Below are 16,626 nucleotides of genomic sequence, written 5' to 3' on the forward strand. Positions count from 1 at the left end.
ATATTGAAGATTGGTGATCGGTAGTTGCCATCACCCGAGGTTTTTTATGCCGGAGATCATTCATTGATCAAGGACTTTTTCCTCGTAGAAATCCTTGTGTCACTTGCGTATTTTACATCTAAGTGATCCTTCACTTTGTTCATCATACCAAGCATCATTCCCCGTTTACATAGAGTTTGGTTGCATTATCCTTGTGTGATTTTTGACCAAAACAGCTTGTTGTTAGGACTTGCAAAATTTCAAGGTTTTAGCTTCCCCCCAAACTTAAATTACACATTGTCCTCAATGTGTCCCAAAAATAAATTTTTAGGTTGATTGGATGTGTAATGTGGTGTTAAAAAAGCAAAGATTTATGTTACTGGCAGTCTGGACACGGCCCCGTGGGGACCGGACACGGCCCCGTGTTCAGGTGCCAGTAACAGAAATTAAAGAATTGAGACAGAAGCCTGGACACGAGGGCGTGTCTGGTGAACACGGCCCGTGTCCAGTTACTTAAATTGGGCATTTTTCTGCAGGTGGTTCAGCACGGGGCCGTGTTGGTTGAGCACGGCCCGTGTTGAGCCTTCTGTAATGGAGATTTGTGTCGGGTTGCCTCGTTCTTATGCATGGGGCCATTTTTCTCGTTCCCTTTTTCATCCATTACCACCACGAGTGTATTTTATAAACCATCGAACTTTTAGAAACCATCATTTCATTGCAACCATAGAGAGACATTACATAAAACTAAATATAAGAATACATAAATATTAAACCATGGAGTTCTAGCCCTATATTTTATTTTAATTAGCAAAATTTCCAAGAAGCTACTAATCTTGGTTAGATAAGGCTTTTAAAACTCCTTCTTCCGGGTGTGGCTTTCCTCACATGTTGGCGAGCCACTCCTCCACCTCCCTTGGAAGGAGAAATGAGGGCTCATTGGCATTAGTTTGAGGAGTTTCGATTTCCGCTGGAATCTCTTGTTGGTGTTCCATTGGAGGCTCCGCTGGAAAGTCTTCCCACCCGGTAGGGTTGTTAATCCCGAGTGCCAAGTTCCAATCCTGTTGTGGAAGGACTGGTTCCATCGGGGGTGCTACAAGAATATTTAACCTCTGGTGCAAGAGGTTAATTTCTTGGAAGCTGCTTTCGAGTCCCACCGTAAGATCGTTAATACGGTCAATTAGGACCTCCTCTACTGACGTCATTTCGTCGAGAGCCTCCCTTAATGCTATCACATAGTGCACAAGCGTAGCTTCAACGGAGGGCCTCCTTCCACTTCGGCTGTTTGATGAATGAACGGATGATGTTTCGCTGTTTTCACTCGACATTCTACGAAAAATAAACCGAAAAATAGTTTATTTGATGAAACAGTATCTGGACACGGCCCCATGCTCATTGAGCACGGCCCCGTGTTCATTTTTCTGCAGAATTTTGAAGCAAGGAAACTTGAAGTTTTAAGTTATTTTCTGAACTTGTGGGGGCTTTTTAAACATTAATAACTTAAAACAATGTTACATAACTTGTTTTTACCAAGATTCCTTGAACAAAACTCATTGCTTCCTACCACCAAGTTTGAAGAATTCAAACTTTTAATGGTAGTTCTTGGAGAAAGATGAAGAAGAAGGAAATGGCTAGAAGAGGAAAGGACAAGATGGGTTGTTGGAACCTTCTTTTAGACTTACCTAGGATAGTTTGAGAGAAGATTCCTTCAAATCTCTGTCCCAAGTTGGTCCAAACGTGCAGAATTCTTGGCTGCATTTATAGAAAACGACAGCATCCTGGACACGGCCCCGTGTTCGTTGGACACGGCCCCGTGTACAGGTGGAGTTCTGACACAGTTTGTCCGTATTCTGACGTACTGATCAGAAAGGAATCTTTTGGTGAACACGGGGGCGTGTTGGCTGGACACGGCCCCGTGTCGAGGGACCATTTTATGAAGTTGTCTAGTTTTTTTAAGGAGGTTACCTGTATCGGGCGGCTCTTGATTGGTTGGAACAACCCCAAAGTGTAACACCTCGAATTTTTGTGTCCAATAATGTGTTAACACGTGTCATTGGTTTACACGTGGCATTGATATTAAATAAAGGACTAATATTGACAAACCTTGAAAGTATATAAATTCGAGGGTTATAAATGTCAAACAAGGGTAAATATACTGTATAGTAACCCTAAATAATGCTTGAACCTTCAAACGAATAAATCATAGATCGTACGGAAGCGAAACGCGAAAGAAGGTGAGAGATTACAAACTACAGGGGTTAACTGTGTCAACATGTTTAATTATACCTCTGAGTGGCCCTTTGACGTTCCCAAGGCTTTGTAACGGTATTATACACTCACTAAAATATAATATATAAATTTCGCGAAGTTTCGTTATGAAACGAGAAAGTTACGATCGAATTCGTAAGAGAAGGGTTAAAAGCGTCAATAATGAAAGTTAAGACTTTCTGAATAATTAATAAACTAACCGGGGACTTAACAACGCGGGTAAATAACACGAGGTCCCTAGTTGTAATTAACCGAGGGCCAAACCGCAAAGTTACCCCTTCAAACCCGAAAGGTCAGGTAAATCATTACGAAAGATTTCGTTATTAATTACCCGATTCTGTCATCATTGCAAAAGATTTAAAAGTTCTGAAAATATAACCTCTCGCGGCCCGCGTGAGGTTTTGGCTTAAGTTGAGGCGGGCCGCGAGCCACCTCTTTTACTCGCCTGAAATTTGAATCTCAGGCGGCCCGCGTAAAAGCAGCATGGATTCTCCATGCGGGCCGCGTGGGACGCCCAGATGCAGAAACTTTGTATTTTCTTGCCTTTTGAGCATTATGAACGATCAAACACCAATAAATGAGGCATGGGCACCCTATACTTGACCCATAGCTCCAGGGGACACATGCCCATCATCCATGATCAGCTGTAGGCTGTTGTGTGATGATCTTGAGTGCATTGTTTCACTATAAATAGGCTAGTTTGGTTCATAACATTCACACAACTCAAACACTTCTATCTGATCATTCTAAGAAGCTCTCTAGCATTCTCTTCTGCTCTCTAAGCAAGATACAACTTCTGTAAGTCGTTCACAACCATTTTGGTCTCATATTTCCATAGATTTAGCCTATAAACTCAACCGTCGTAACTAACGGTTGTCATAACGATAATTCACAAATGGTCCAGTGAATTGTCGGATCAAAAGTAGTTTTGAGTTGGTATTTATGTGGGTAATAAACCTCTAAAGGGGTTCCCTCTGATCACCACTCTAACTATGTCAAATGTCGAGTCAAACGTGCGGTTAAAAAGTCAACAGAAAGCTATTTTTGCGATTTATGCATAACCTGTAATGTATATGCGATGGAACCTGTTTTGATAATTATAAAACATGATAATAAGTATATAAACTTGTTTGCGCTCGTTTGAATCGACCGTTTGCTATATTGACCCGGTTCGGAGCCGAATGTCGCAAAAGTTTGACTTTTGCTTTGACTTCAGTTCTGACCCGTTTTAGTGAGGTATAGATATGCCTTAGGACTCTCTTAGGACCAGGTTACATGATGGTATAAACCTCTGTGATCGGTTCATGAGTTATCCGAGTCTTTTGCGCATTTCCGTTAATCGCCTAAAAGTTGACCGTAACGCCCTTTTTAAAATAAAACGAGTATTTCGGACACGTGAACGGACCAGAACCTTGCTTATTAAATTATAAGCATGTCCTTAAAGTTTCACGTCAATCCGAGGTCTAGAATGAGAGTTATGCTAAATAGCGCGATTAAAATAAACTTTTGTAATAAAAGGCGCAATTAGCATAACACCTATCTAAACCAAGATTTCGTCACCAAAACTTTTACCCACTGTTATAAAATAATATTTTGGGAATTTTAGAGATTTTTAATAATTTTTACCTTGCTCATAACCTGCGGTTATGGCTACGGTTCGGTAAATACCGAATATGCCCTTTTTGGCCAAAACATGAGTTCTACAAGGTCTTTTGACCCGATTCCAGTTGCTACTGATTTAAATAATAAATAAAGTATTTTAGACTTTATAAACTGTTCGGGAAACTCAGATTTCCTGTAGAACTCGAAAAGCGCTTTTAAAGTCTTTAAAATGACCGAAAAGCCCCTACGGGGCGTAATATTAACTTAAACTCGTTACGGGCATCACGGAAGGTATCCTACTGATACCACAACCTCTTTAAGGCATATTGGCTCAGGAAATAAGCGTAAGACTCTCATGGTTAACCGTTTCGCCTATTGCGCGCACGGTTCGGCTTATGAAACTAGTTTTCATAAATTAGCCGATACGGGTCAAATTATATTATTTGGGACCCCAAAATCCAGAGTGTGAACCTTAGACCTATATAAAACAATTCTCTGAACTTGTTGGGTCAGAATCACACTCCATTCTCGGTTTTCGCCTTTTCGCGCGATTAAACCATATTTATATTCTGGAACCAACCGGTCTAGGCTACGGCCAATATAAAGACCCGTTAGGATTCTAAGAGGTTAATTAAAACCTTCGTTCCAGATTAGGAGCCCAGTAAAAGCTATCGGTGATTTAATCAAACTAAGGAATAATACTTGCAAAGGTAAATACTTTAACTTATTTCCCCTATATGGGCTTGGGTTACGGTATATTAATACCGCTTGATTGAGCATTATATTTTTCCATCGCTTAGGTGGTTAATTAAATAATATGATCCGCTCATTTAAACAGTTTTGTTTCTTAAAAGCCTTTGGGGGGTTTAATGACCGTTGTCCCGGATATCCTTGGCATCATTTTACGAAATGGCCACGACCATCGACATCCCGGTGTAGGCGTACACCCGGTATATATTGTCGACATTAAATTAAAAGACGTAGCCGTTGGTTTTTATACTACGGTTTTACGCAATGTGGTGTGTCTATAAATCTTTAACCCGGCACTACCCGGGCTACTGAACGCATAAAAGAACATGTAAAACGTTCACAAGATTTTAATAATTTTCCCAAGTTATAAAAGAGTTTGTGCCTTGTGCATTCAAATCAATTTTAATAAACATTTTTAAATGTGTCAGTTGAATGTTTTTACCAGTGTAAACTGACGTATTTTCCCCAAAAAGATTAAGTGCAGGTACTATACGAAATTGGCTGGTATTAGCTTCCTAAGCATCACGAATAGTCTCGCAAACTCGATGCCGTATCTGAATGAACAATATTATATTATTTTTGATCCGCTGTGGATACATTCGACTTCTGTAATACATTTGATATTACAACCAGAGGTTGAAGTATATATTTATCTTTAAGCTTCCGCTGTGCATTTATATAATTGTGTGGTTTGACTATATTGTTGCCAACATCGTCACGGTAATCCCCCACCGGGCCCACCGGTGAGACACGTGGAAATCGGGGTGTGACAGGTTGGTATCAGAGCCAACGTTGAGCGAATTAAACACTATCCTAATGTGTTTAATCTCAATGACACAATTGCACATACTTGAGTCTAGACAAGAACTTAGGACAAATTCGAATTGTTATTCCAATTTTGTCTTTTTCTTTTATTATTGGTATTTAAAGTTTTATAAAGCAGGAAAAATGCCACCTGTTATATTTCGAGGAAGAGGAAGGGGAAGAAGAGGCAGAGGAGATATCGTGACGCATCACGATCACGAAGCTGGACCGTCAGGTACAAGACCTCCTTCAATGACACGGAGTGAAGAACCACAACGACGAAGAGATCTTTACGAACCCGCGAGGCATTCCACCTCGCACAGCTCGACGCCATCATACCGGCACTCCTTTGGGCCAAACTCAGAAAATGATCCCAACAACCCACAACCTTCCTTCATACCTCTACAACGTTCGGTATCACACCGAAATTATGACGACCCTACTCCATACTTCATAGGTCAGTTTAATCCGGCTGACTACATACAGGAACCTTCAGGCTTTGTTCCACTAGGGCCACAAGATCACTTCTCCGAGGACCATATGGATGAAGATACTGATCCAACTGAACCTGCTCGTGGTACGCCCACGCATCCGATAGAAGTCTCTGATGGGTCATCTTTCCATGGCACACCCTATCAGGGACCAGACAGTTTCCAAGCGTTGTTCGACCGACATGAGTGGTACTACACGCCACCTCAACAGACATCACAACAACCGAGACATCCACAGGATCCCTCTGAGGATTCACGCTTTGAGGCAGTTACGCCACCACCTCCGCCACCGGCGCAACCAGTAATGCCTGATCCGCCAAGGCGTAGGAGGACGAATGCGCGTATGTCCACACGAGGAGGAGGGGGTATCCACTTCAGCACCCCCCCGACACTCTAGTAGTAGCCACTATCCGCCACTACAAGAAGAAGGACCTTCAAGTCCTATACAGGAGGCGAACTCCGCACCAGCTGCACCAAATTCGCCGCCATTTGGGTATGACCAACCCATACCTGCTTACACGGGTCCAACGGCTTACAACCCGTTCGAACTGTCACAAGCACAATACAACTATAATTATGAGCGCGACCCATATGTGGTGTCGGCTAGATATAATGCGCACTACCCAGACGGAGCTCATGGAAACATGGGACCACCGGACTACTCAGCTCATAGGTATCCAATCCCTCCCAGACCTCCAGTTCCGCAACAAGCGCCACAACCACGATTCTCTCCTCCTGAACAGGAAGAGATACTCCATCGACTAGATCGTGTGGAGAGAGAGTTCGAGGAAGAGAAAAAGAGCCACCGAGGATTTCTCAAAGGCTTGGCGAACCTACTAAAGGGCAAAAAGAAGAAACGTGACCACTAGCCCTTAATAGTTGTACTAATGTAATTTCTACTTTAAAAGAAGTCCCTACGTGGACATTTATCGTATTTCAGTCCCTACGTGGACTTATCTTTTAGTCCTTGCATGGACACTTATCTTATGTTAGTCCCTGCGTGGACTTGTCACTTATTTTAAACCTCTAAGGAGGTATGTACTATTTGAAAGACCCGTTTAGGGCAATATGTAATTGTATTTGAAATTATGGAATGTATGTTATGAGTTTTGTTTTAATATGTATGAAATAAATCAAAACCAATCCTTTTAAATTGATCTGCCTAAATAAAGAATCTTACGAGTGAAACCTAGCCTGGTGTCTTTTAAAGATCCGGTCAAGATGGTAGGACTTAATTAAAAGATTCAGATTCCCTGTTAACCGCTGCAAGCATGTTAACGATCATGACAGATGTGATTCGTTAAAATCACGCGCGTCATTCTTATACAATAATCCTTTAAGGATTTCAAAGCCCAACTAGATGGTTTATAAATCGTGGGTTAAATCACCTATGCAAGTGATCAATCGTACTAAAACATCATTAGTGATGTAGTGCCTACGGGCCAATCTTATTAAAACATCTATTAGTGATGTAGTGCCTACGGGCCAATCTTATTAAAACATCCATTAGTGATGTAGTGCCTACGGGCCAATCTTATTAAAACATCCATTAGTGATGTAGTGCCTACGGGCCAATCTTATTAAAACATCCATTAGTGATGTAGTGCCTACGGGCCAATCTTATTAAAACATCCATTAGCGATGTAGTGCCTACGGGCCAACCATATTGAAACATCCATTAGAGGTGTAGTGCCTATGGGCCATAATAATTGTCTTATAAAGACAAAAGGCAGTGGTGGTCTATGACTCTCTGTCAGAAAGAGATAAAAGAACTACGGTTCAAATCTCTATGCCTTTGATTCTCTGAAATCTCGGCTAATAATATAAAACATCCTCGTAATTAGGCTTTATGCCGCCAATGTTATTGATATAGCTGAAATAGGATATATTCAAATCCTAATAATTAATGAGTAATAAGTTAACCAAATATGGTCTCTGTTACCATGGTTGACAAATTGTCATAAAAGACAATTATATAATAATCTCCTGAATAAAATTTTGTTATCTTCTGTAGCAGATTCAAGTTACAATGGCGGATCCCAATGGAGAGAACAGCCATACAAATGAAGATGACTACGACAATGCGCCAGTGCATCTGACAGGCGCACAGCTAAAGGCTCTGATTGACAATGCTGTCCAGGCAGCTCTTGATCGTCAATATACTGAGTCCCAAGGCAGAACCGTATCAAAACCACCCTCTAAACCAAAGACACACTCCAAACCACCCTCTCAACCCAAGAAAGATGACGACAAACACTCGTCCACTGAGAACAGCGTTCATCGCGATAGGGAATATACTGATGCATCAAATGCTAAGGGTTGCACCTACAAATACTTTGTATCTTGTAAGCCCCGGGAATTTACAGGGGAGAAAGGTGCTGTTGATTGTATCACCTGGCTAGATGAGATGGACACTATTGTGGACATCAGCGGGTGTGCAGAGAGGGATGTGGTGAAGTATGTGTCCCAATCATTTAAGGGCGAGGCCCTGGCATGGTGGAGAGCGTTGGTGCAGGCATCAGGTAAGTCTGCTTTATACAAGATGACATGGGAGGAATTTATTGCTCTCATTAAGGAAAACTACTGCCCTCAGCATGAGGTTGAGAAGATCGAGGCTGACTTTGTGTCACTGGTGATGACGAACCTGGACTGCCAGGCTTATTTGACGAGCTTCAATACGATGTCTCGCCTGGTTCCGTACCTTGTGACACCAGAGTCTAGAAGAATCGCCCGTTTCATTGGGGGCTTGGAGCCTGCGATAAAGGCGAGTGTAAAGGCCTCCCGGCCGACGACCTTCAGGTCAGTTACTGACCTCTCCTTGTCTCTCACCTTAGACGCTGTCCGTCTGAGGACACTAAGGAGCAAGGAGGCTGAGAAGAGAAAACGTGAGGATGATACCTCACGAAGATCAGGGAAGAAGCACCGTGGAAACGGTGAAGGCAAAAGAGGGTCGGAGGCAAAGAAAGATGGGCAAGCTGGTGAAAGGCCCAACTGCAAAATCTGCAAGAAACCCCACTCTGGGAAGTGCAGGTTTGCATCGAATTCACAGTCACAACCAAAGACTTTTTCCTGTGGACTATGCAAGTCCAAGGATCATAAGACTGTGGATTGCAAGAAAATCAAAGACGCAACCTGCTATGGTTGCAACGAAAAGGGGCATATCAAGAGCAACTGCCCTAAGAACGCCAAGAAGGCGGAGGAGACAAAGAAGACTAATGCTAGAGTCTTCCGCATGGATGCAAAGGAGGCAGTACAGAACGACAATGTGCTTACAGGTACTTTTCTCGTAAATAATATATTTGCAAGAGTACTTTTCGATTCTGGCGCTGATAAGTCCTTTGTAGACCAAAAGTTTTGTAAACTATTGAACATGCCGATCAAAACCCTAGATGTAAAATACGAGGTAGAGTTAGCAGACGTCACGATAGAAACCGTCTCCACTGTGCTAAAGGGATGTGAAATGTCCATTAAGAACCATTCTTTTCCTCTATCTCTACTCCCCTTCAAACTAGCGGGTTTCGACATAGTCCTAGGCATGGACTGGTTATCCCGTAATCAGGCCCAAATCATTTGCGGCAAGAGGCATATAGTGCTAAAGACTCCGAGTGGTGAATCGCTTACCATTCGAGGAGATACGCAGTACGGGTTACCCGAGGACGTATCTATGCTCAAAGCTTCAAGGTGTTTGAACAGAGGCTGCGTAATTTACATGGCTCAGGTGATAATAGAAGAACCTAAGCCGAAGATCGAGGATCTTCCTGTCATTTCTGAATACCCCGAGGTTTTTCCTGAAGAACTACCTGGTTTGCCACCAGATAGACAAGTGGAGTTCAGAATAAACATCATTCCTGGAGCAGCTCCGATAGCAAGAGCACCTTACAGGCTAGCTCCAACGGAAATGAAAGAACTGAGGACCCAGTTGGATGAACTGCTGGCGAAAGGTTTTATCAGACCTAGTTCATCTCCCTGGGGAGCACCAGTCCTATTTGTAAAGAAGAAGGACGGATCGATGCGGTTGTGCATCGACTATCGAGAGCTAAATAAAGTTACCATAAAGAATAGATATCCTTTGCCGAGGATCGATGATCTATTCGATCAGCTGCAAGGAGCAAGCTATTTCTCGAAGATCGACTTGAGGTCGGGCTATCATCAGTTAAGGGTCAGAGATGAGGATGTATATAAGACAGCATTTAGGACTCGCTATGGTCATTACGAGTTCCTAGTGATGCCTTTTGGGCTCACAAATGCACCGGCTGCGTTCATGGATCTCATGAATCGCGTCTGCAAGCCGTATTTGGACAAATTTGTCATAGTCTTCATCGACGATATCCTTATATATTCCAAGAACCAAGCTGACCATGAGAAGCACCTCCGTTGCATTCTCGAATTACTACAGCGTGAGAAACTCTACGCCAAATTCTCGAAATGTGAATTCTGGCTACGAGAGGTTCAGTTTTTAGGTCACGTTGTGAGTGAGCGTGGTATCCAAGTGGATCCCGCTAAGGTAGAGGCGGTCATGAACTGGCAAGAGCCAAGGACGCCTACCGAAATCCGTAGTTTCCTGGGGTTAGCAGGGTACTACAGGAGGTTTATTGAGAACTTTTCGAGGATTGCTGCGCCCTTGACCTCCCTGACCAAGAAGAAAGAAAAGTTTAGTTGGGGCCCAAAACAGCAACAGTCCTTCGAAGTACTGAAGCAAAAGCTAAGCAACGCACCTGTGCTGACATTACCGGAAGGTACAGAAGAATTCGTAGTTTACTGCGATGCATCACACACGGGCATGGGGTGTGTGCTTATGCAGAAGGGCAAGGTGATGCCTATGCTTCAAGGCAATTAAAGGTGCACGAAAAGAATTACACCACCCATGACTTGGAGTTGGGTGCCGTTGTATTTGCACTAAAATTGTGGAGGCATTACCTTTATGGTATTAAATTTGTGATTTATTCTAATCACAAAAGCCTCCAGCACCTGTTCAACCAGAAGGAGTTGAACATGAGGCAGCGCCGTTGGATGGAAACCTTGAATGACTATGATTGCGAGATCAGGTACCATCCCGGCAAGGCGAATGTAGTCGCTGATGCCTTGAGCAGGAAAGAAAGGGTAAAACCTATTCGAATCAATGCCAAGAGCATTGAGGTCAAGAACAATTTAATTGAAAGGATTTTCGCTGCACAGCGAGAGGCTGTGTTGGAAGCTAATTATCCTAATGAAAAGTTAGGAGTAACTGAGGAGCAGTTGACTCTTAGCAAGGATGGAATCCTTAGATTAAACGGACGAATATGGGTTCCGATTTATGGAGGACTACGAGATGTTATCCTCCAGGAAGCCCATAGTTCCAAATATTCGGTCCATCCTGGTGCAGACAAGATGTATCAAGCTTTAAAGGCAAACTACTGGTGGATAGGCTTGAAAAAGTCTGTGGCCGCCCACGTAGCAAAGTGCTTGACTTGTGCTCAAGTCAATCCGAGGTCTAGAATGAGAGTTATGCTAAATAGCGCGATTAAAATAAACTTTTGTAATAAAAGGCGCAATTAGCATAACACCTATCTAAACCAAGATTTCGTCACCAAAACTTTTACCCACTGTTATAAAATAATATTTTGGGAATTTTAGAGATTTTTAATAATTTTTACCTTGCTCATAACATGCGGTTATGGCTACGGTTCGGTAAATACCGAATATGCCCTTTTTGGCCAAAACATGAGTTCTACAAGGTCTTTTGACCCGATTCCAGTTGCTACTGATTTTAAATAATAAATAAAGTATTTTAGACTTTATAAACTGTTCGGGAAACTCAGATTTCCTGTAGAACTCGAAAAGCCCTTTTAAAGTCTTTAAAATGACCGAAAAGCCCCTACGGGGCGTAATATTAACTTAAACTCGTTACGGGCATCACGGAAGGTATCCTACTGATACCACAACCTCTTTAAGGCATATTGGCTCAGGAAATAAGCGTAAGACTCTCATGGTTAACCGTTTCGCCTATTGCGCGCACGGTTCGGCTTATGAAACTAGTTTTCATAAATTAGCCGATACGGGTCAAATTATATTATTTGGGACCCCAAAATCTAGAGTGTGAACCTTAGACCTATATAAAACAAGTCTCTGAACTTGTTGGGTCAGAATCACACTCCATTCTCGGTTTTCGCCTTTTCACGCGATTAAACCATATTTATATTCCGGAACCAACCGGTCTAGGCTACGGCCAATATAAAGACCCGTTAGGATTCTAAGAGGTTAATTAAAACCTTCGTTCCAGATTAGGAGCCCAGTAAAAGCTATCGGTGATTTAATCAAACTAAGGAATAATACTTGCAAAGGTAAATACTTTAACTTATTTCCCCTATATGGGCTTGGGTTACGGTATATTAATACCGCTTGATTGAGCATTATATTTTTCCATCACTTAGGTGGTTAATTAAATAATATGATCGGCTCATTTAAACAGTTTTGTTTCTTAAAAGCCTTTGGGGGGTTTAATGACCGTTGTCCCGGATATCCTTGGCATCATTTTACGAAATGGCCACGACCATCGACATCCCGGTGTAGGCGTACACCCGGTATATATTGTCGACATTAAATTAAAAGACGTAGCCGTTGGTTTTTATACTACGGTTTTACGCAATGTGGTGTGTCTATAAATCTTTAACCCGGCACGACCCGGGCTACTGAACGCATAAAAGAACATGTAAAACGTTCACAAGATTTTAATAATTTTCCCAAGTTATAAAAGAGTTTGTGCCTTGTGCATTCAAATCAATTTTAATAAACATTTTCAAATGTGTCAGTTGAATGTATTTACCAGTGTAAACTGATGTATTTTCCCCAAAAAGATTAAGTGCAGGTACTATACGAAATTGGCTGGTATTAGCTTCCTAAGCATCACGAATAGTCTCGCAAACTCGATGCCGTATCTGAATGAACATTATTTTATTATTTTTGATCCGCTGTGGATACATTCGACTTCTGTAATACATTTGATATTACAACCAGAGGTTGAAGTATATATTTATCTTTAAGCTTCCGCTGTGCATTTATATAATTGTGTGGTTTGACTATATTGTTGCCAACATTGTCACGGTAATCCCCCACCGGGCCCACCGGTGAGACACGTGGAAATCGGGGTGTGACACAAAGTGCCTAAGATACCTTAATTGTCCTATACTAAGGCGAGAATGCAATAGGTTGTCGGTGAGGGTAATTCCTATTTTCATTCTAGGTGGACAAGTCCAACCCTTTCCCGGGCTCTCGTTAAAGAAGGTGTATGCCGAATCGCTCAGGTCTATGTATGCACCGAACGAAGTCGATGGAGAGTCCTTCACGGCACAATCGGCACAGGGACGACTATCGTCCAAGTCTTTTCTAGGTATGAAGGTATTTTCGGGAGCAACGAGGTTGTCGGAATGCGGTTCCAACATTTCTTCATGGTCATCGTCTTGGGACGGATCAATAAAATCCTTCCTAAGTTCTTTTGACCAATTTAGAATTAGTTCTTCTAGTTGAAATAACTCGTCAAGGAGCATTTCCTCTATAATATCTGGCTGGGCGCATTCGAGGGAGAGATAGTGCTTATTTTTACTTTCGCCCCTCTTAAGGTTATAAGGAATTGGTGGGTCTATATAGTGGGGCCTATAATTTAGAAAGTAACATTCTAATTCTTCATGTTCGCCTCCACATAATTGACACCACATACCATAAGAGTGCCGAAAGTAAAAAGAATTACTATCACTCATGTTTATGTCAGAAATTACCAACCGCCGGGATCTAACGGTTCTGTTTTCAGTAAGAGAATCTTGGGCACGGGGGCGTGTTGAGTGAGCACGGCCCCGTGTTCAGCTTACTGTCTGACTTAAAACAGGATTGCCAGTTCCAATGATTGAGCACGGGGGCGTGTTCAGCGGGCACGGCCCGTGCTGAGCTCTGCAGAAGCTGAAAAACTAAGAATATCCTAAAAAATTAAAAAGAAAAATAAAAATATGATTAGGCCGTTGATTCCTAACTTTCTTAAAATCCTTGTGTCCTTGGCAACGGCGCCAAAAACTTGATGTGCGTGTAGTGTAATATATTTTTGATGTATATTTTAAGCCCTTTTACACTTTTAGCCAAGTTTTAAATTTATAAAACACGATATTTACTAACACTAAACACACATATGGGCAAGTGCACCCATCATGGACGTAGTATACTGTGGGTAAGATACCGAGGTCGTCCAAGGACACAAGAGCTTTTAGTACCGGTTTATCCTCGACGTCTAATCAAATCAAAACGTTAGAAAAAGGTTTTTAAACTAGAAAAATAAAAACTAACTAAATGCTGAAAAATAAAAAGAAAATAAAAACAAATAGACAAGATGAATCACTTGGATCCGACTCGTGTATTAGTATAACCTTTGATTATTTTCGCACTTTTGCACTTGTTTAAGAGATTATCTTAGTTATTGTAGTAGGCCCCTCTTTTGAAGGCGACGTTACCCTCAACCCAGTAGTTTGAGTCAGCAAGGATACAATCCTAAAGGGTTGGATTATTGGAAGATAATGAATTAAGTTATTAATGCAAATTGTGGTAGGCCCCGCTTTTGGCAGTGACGTTACCCTCGGCTAAGTAGTCTGAGTCAGCAGGGATACAGTCCTAAATAGCCGGGTTATAGTATTAATAGTAGTTAACTTGTGAGGGGGTCAAAGAGTTTGGATCCCCGCCATCCAATACCTATGGGCATTGAAGGAGATCCTACTAAATTTGACCCAGGTCCCTTGCAGGACCTCTAAACGCTGAACAAGGGCAAGACCCTTACCAAACCGTTCCCTTAACCCCCGACCAGGTAGCCAACATACCTCCATATAGACCGTGGAGATATGAATGGTGAAAATCTTTTATTTTATATAGACAGTAAAATAATGCCAAGACACCACGGACAAACTATAAGGAAAGATCACCTTCAACATAAGCAACTAGTTATTAAAGTCATTAATACAAAACCAAATAAAAAGTGCAAAATATTAAAAATAAAAAGTATTATACTAAACACTTGTCTTCACCAAGTGATGTCAGAGACTTAGGCAAACATGTCCTTGATTGTCAAGAACTCTTACTATCAATCTTGGATCCCGAGACGACTCACACACTCTACGATGGACAATGGATGATGGTGGTGGATGATGATGTTATGGTGGTGGTGGGTGGTGGATGAAGTGTGAGAGAGGTGGTGTGCCAAGGGATGAGTTGAAGTGAAACCAAGCACTCCTATTTATAGACTGAACAGAAGGCTGGGCACGGCCCCGTGTCCGCTGGACACGCCCCCGTGCCCGTCTGACACTCTCTCTTTTCATTAATTGTAATTCGCAATTACAATTAATGCGCCTGCTATACTTTCGCCACGCCCCCGTGCTCACTGGACACGGCCCCGTGGTGGGCAATAGAAGCTTCTACAGGTTTGTCTTTTCTGCTGCTTCTTGGGCACGGCCCCGTGCTGGCTGAGCACGGGGCGTGTTCAGTCTTCTGTTTTCTCTTCTTTGCTTGGGAGGATGTCGTTGAGGGTTCGGGCAATCTACTTTTGTTCCTTTTCTTGTATTTATGTTAGAATTAGCTGTCTTTTTGCTTCTTTTGTGAATGTGAGCTCATTTCATCCTGAAAATACAAAAGGAAGACAAAAACACTCTTTTTCCAACATTAGTACTTAAAAGGGGTTAGTTTTATGCCTCATTTGATGTAATTTATATGTTGCATTTTACACACATCAATATATATATATATATATATATATATATATATATATATATATATATATATATATATATATATATATATAGGGGAGGGTTTAAATGAGAACGCTAAATATCGCGAGAACCGTGAGAACGAATGAAAAAACCAGGAGAACTTGGTCAAAAACAATTCAAATTCAAAATTTCTTTTTACACTTATCACATTATTATTCGAATACAATGTTAGAAATTAAATTTACACGTTTAAATTTACGTGAATTCTTAAATAACGAAAATTTACACATGTGTAAGTTTGTCATTTACACATGTGTAAATTTGTTATATTTATACATGTGTAAAAAATGTAGTAAAAGTAATTTTGAGAGGAGAAATGCATTATTTGATGTTGTGAATTCTTTTTTGAAGTTGTATTTTAATTAGAACGAGGTTTGTATTAAAAAAAATTAGGTTTTGATTGGTTTTCTCATTCGTTCTCACGGTTCCTCGCAATATTTAGCGTTCTCAAGATAACTCTACCCTATATATATATATATATGTGTGTGTGTGTGTGTGTGTTGGATGTATATGTATGTGTGAGAGGGGTTTTGTCATCTTCTGCCCATCCTCTTCGTCTACTCACCGCCGATCTTGACGATGACGTGCCACCTGAAATGGTGTTTGGGGGCGTTGCTAGGCCCGGACTACGCCACACCGAGTGGCCTAAGTGATCTCCTTAAAAACATTTCCAACAAACGTGGAAAATCACTAAACACTTAATAGCCAACCATCATAGTACAAACTAGATGTAAGCTCCCGCTGCGTTGCAGCCAGGGCTTACAAATTCAGCCGGTATGGGTTAGTTAATAATTAAGGGGCTGTTTGTTTACCTCTTAATGAGGGTCTGGATGGTTCAGACCTCTTACTGGTTCAACACTTAATGATTCATATTGTTTGTTTCGTGAGTAAATGTCTGAATGTTTCAGACATTTGCATCTGAATGGTTCAGAAATTTGCATCTGAATGATTAACTATTATAC

Source organism: Helianthus annuus, chromosome 2 (assembly GCF_002127325.2).
Source record: "Helianthus annuus cultivar XRQ/B chromosome 2, HanXRQr2.0-SUNRISE, whole genome shotgun sequence".
NCBI classification, from domain to species: Eukaryota; Viridiplantae; Streptophyta; class Magnoliopsida; order Asterales; family Asteraceae; genus Helianthus; species Helianthus annuus.